Genomic DNA, 4,486 nt, shown 5'->3' with positions numbered 1-4,486 from the left:
ATTTTTCAGTTTGCTGTTACAGCCAGCGACCCCACGGAAAACCCTTCGCGACTCATGGGTTGGGGAACCGTGCTCCAAGAGATACTTCGAAGAGTAAAGGACGAAGTGGATTACAAAGATAAAATGGTGGTGATCGTTAATAATGTTTTTCTCAATTCTTTTCGCGGACCGGATAGTACGCGAGGGAGATCGCACAGTGGCTCACCCAACTTGCATCGCGGACCGCGGAACACCCGATCCCCGCACACAAGAGGAATTCCGAGCTGATCAACTCGCTCCTCGGCCTGCCCAAGGTGATGAACGACGCCGGACGGAAGTGAGGATCCCGCTAAGGGAAGAGCAGCCGAGTCCACCACCAACCCTCCGCTGACGGCGACGGAGTCGTCGCGACCTCTCACAAAAATAAATGTGTCGACACGACGTCCCTCGAGTCTCGGAACGGAAAAACCAAAAGTTTCTATGAGTTATTCCCAAGCTTCGATTCAGTTATGGTCTATTAAAATATTTAATTTTCCGTGTCTGGAAAATTCTGGCTGCAATGTTTGCACCAAATTTCCCATGCCCAAAACTGCTGAAAATTGATGGGTATTAATTGATTTGAGCATGTGTTTAAACGAAATTAAAGTGTGATTTTCAAAAAAAGTTTGAATGCCTTTTGATTTACATTCACCCAAGTTTTCCTAATTTTTTGCTCGCTTTCGTGCGAAGAACGTTCGAGCCTTGATTGGATATCGATTTTGGAAAATATAGACGACGTCCATGGTACGAGGTGAATTTGCAGATGCATCAATGATCATACTTATGCACAGTTTACATCGCCATTTCAACGTATTTGATAAAAAATGTCATACGCCATGCACATGCTCTGTTCGCGTGATTGCGTTTGCACGAAAGTCGTATATTTCTGTTAATACGCATTTAAATTGGTTTTTCATCATACCATAGAAACTCCATTTCAAATTTATTTCGTAAAAAATTGTTATACGCCATACACATGTCCTGTTGATAATATTATGCTTGTACCACAGCCTAAAATTCCTGTTAATAGAAATTCAAGAGATTTTTCTTTATGGCAAAGAGAATTAAAACGATTGTGATATTTTCTTTTAGGCTTCTTCTTCTAATTTTCTTCGATTAAAATATTTTCATTACTTCACTCGATAGCTTTACATTTCATTCCATATTCTGTAAAACGAGATCGAAGCTTGCAAGAAAGAGCTCCTATCTATTTACACGAACATATTTTTTACGATAAGACGCAGTGCTAATATGACTTCTGTAAGCTTTCGCTTGTGTCCCCTTAGCTTAGGCCCCTTGGTATTAGCTATCACCTTCGTAATTCCGTAAGATTGGCGAGTAACCGTGATTGGTCATAAAATTATCGTACGGCACATTGCAGTATTAATTTGAAAGATGAAATACGAGATCGCTGGATCAATAACATGTGCTTTCCAAAAATCAACAACCCGCGATTCCGTTTTTCACTTAAGAAAATGAACTTCAGTTTGCAGGATAAACCCGTTTAAAATGGATTCCTATTGTAATTAAGGACTCTACTGTAAAGTTTCGATGCTAATCGCGCGCAGCATTACATTATTATTGTAAAAATAAAACATAAAGCACCACTGTCATGCGCGAAATTGCTTAATTAATTTTCGTCTGCAGTCGTGCCAATATATCGTCCGAATTCAAAAACCAGCTTATAATCAGAAGAAATATTAGAAAATAAGAAACACATCGGTTTCTTACAACCGAAAAACCCTTCGCGAAACTGATGTGTTATTTTCATTCAGTTTGTTTTTGGAACTTGCGTTTTTGTAATGGCTTAGAGAAAAATAAACGTTTCTCAGTGCCAAGTTACATTTCACAAAAAATAAAACCAAATTATACCCTAATAAATATTGTTTGAATTCCTTTTATCTGCTCGTTGGCAACATTTGAGCAAAACCAAATAGTTCCCTTTTGTGTGTAATAGGACGGCAAGTTCTTCCCCAGTGAAAAATTATTTCACTAACCTTGGCAGTTAATTGCTTAGAAGCGCAAAAACAGTATTCCCCCCTCCTTAAACGACCTTCTAGATCCTCCACCTATGGACCAAGGTGACCCTCAAGAATGCAAGGAAACTTTGAAGACGAACAGTTAAAGTAGTTCAAAATTAAACAAGGGTCGCTTCAAATTATGACATGTTAACTCCATTGTTTAAACAAGTCCTGAAAATGTCGCAATACAAATTGGAGCAAAACCGGAGGAAATATATGACACAGAACTAGTCAGTGCCTGGCATCTGCCAGCGACATACACGTAGATTTTATCGTACCTAATATGAACAAGCAGGAGAAAGAATATAATACTTCAGACAGGGAAGCAGGGAGAATAGGCCCTAAAGTGAATGGAATGAAAACCAAGCATATTTGGAGGACATAGAAAGACAGAAACAATGAGACTCGAACAGTAAGAATAAAAAGCATGACGTTCGAAAACATCAAAGAGATCAAGTACTTTAGATCCTTCATGAATTCCAAAACAGTGAATCGTAGAGAGATATAAAGGAAGTATATTGGTTGGAAATACAGATGATGTTTTGAACTCCGAGTTGTAACGTTTAAGTATGTGCTTACCTCAAAATCAATGGGCAGAAATACTCAGTCCATCTTCTACATGAATAAAAATGTGTTTGTTTGATCCAAATCTTTAAGCTCCGAAAGTTCTTCGCCAATTGCTTTAAAATTTTGAAAGAATGTTGCAATCAAATACTCGCATGATTTCGGCGTAACGCTGCATTCGAATACGCGCGTGTTTTTTTATACCTACTGTATATTATATAGATATCACACATGTGGCAGGCAGCGCTATCTGTTGGACGTTATCATATACATTAACAGACGTTATCATACACATTAATAAAAACGACGATCGCCCAGCTTTAGAGCTGCTTCGTTCCCCCGCAACAAGCTGGGAGTGGCTGAAAGATGTTATCGAGAAACAGCAGATTAGCTTGAAATCTGCCAGAGATGCCACCGCACGTACTCTAATTGAGCATCGGCGTGCCAATTACCATGTTGCGAAATATCAACCAGCCTAAGGTTTGCAACGGCACGCAGTACAAAAAATTAATGAGCAACGTCATAGAAGCAACAATCTTGACTCTACCTTTCAAGAGTGAAGATGTCCTCATTCCTTATTCAAACGGATATGCCGTTTTAATTTAAGATGTCGCAAATCCCAGTTAGGTTTTTTGCATTCACCATCAACAAAGCAAAGCGCCAATCTTCAGAATTGTGCGGTTTAGATCTAAACACGGATTGCTTCTCACATGGACAATTAAATGTTAAGTTTTCTCTGTCGGCAAACCAATCTCTAAATCTTCACTGACTATGGATCAACACAAAATATTGTGTACCCACATTCATTATGAAATTGAACATATCAGAAGTGTGCCCTTTCTCTCTTTTCCATTTAACCATATATGCCACAGAAACGAGTGGCCGGGTACAGCTAGTCATTTATGAAAGATGAGTGCCCAATGACTACATTAGCATAGAACGGAAACATGGGAACCTGTTAGACGAACAGCTGAGAAAATATGAAAAGGGGGAATTGCAATGAACCAGGAGCTAGGACACATGTAGACATGGTAACGGAAATAAAATGTAGACAAATTTAGTGCCCAAGACATAATTCGAAGATGAGTAATAGGGCAGAAAGAATAATTAACATTGTGAAAACAGGTGGAATAAATGGCCAGAAGACTTGGGAATTAATTCAAGGTTGGGGGCACAGACGTGGAGGTTGAGATCAGAGAAGACTGGAGATAGTGGTAACGAAGGTCAAGGCCCTAAAGGACCATAGAGTCAAATATGGGCAATTAAATTGCACAAAACATAGTATCACCTAACTTAAGCTTCCGGCTGCTTATCTTGAGAATTATGAATCAACTCCGGTAAAAATGTATTTCTAATCTCTTATCCTAAGACTCTTCAGTGGCATACTTCCAAATTCGAGTCTCAGCTGTATTACGAAGTCTAAGGATCCCACTTGTTGTCAAGAGTTGTTTAAAAGTTGTTCCCATAGTCATCACACGTTGTCTCACTAGTCTCAATGATGTCACAAATGACTGTTAACAATGGGCCACGGGTGTCGTACTTTAAATTACTATTTCTAAGGCGGTACCAATGATCATTATTTTTATGATAGCCTAAGCACAATTTTTGTGCATTCCTTCGACATTAGAAGGCTCACATTGTTACTATTTAATTAATTCATTATTTTTCATGCTCAATCTATTAATTATTGCATGTCTGATATCATATACAAAATGAACTTTTTACACCCATTCAACAAGTATTGGGAGGACTTCTGAGACCAGGAAGTATAATAGCACAATCGAACAACCAACTATACCCATCATATAACTTTACCTTTTGCTAAATAATTTCTAACTTATGCAAAACCTTAAAACTAAATTAATTGAAACAAATGCAGTAAA

This window comes from Hetaerina americana, unplaced genomic scaffold (assembly GCF_022747635.1).
Source record: "Hetaerina americana unplaced genomic scaffold, ioHetAmer1.1.p SCAF_4, whole genome shotgun sequence".
NCBI lineage: Eukaryota > Metazoa > Arthropoda > Insecta > Odonata > Calopterygidae > Hetaerina > Hetaerina americana.
This window is presented reverse-complemented; position numbering follows the sequence as displayed.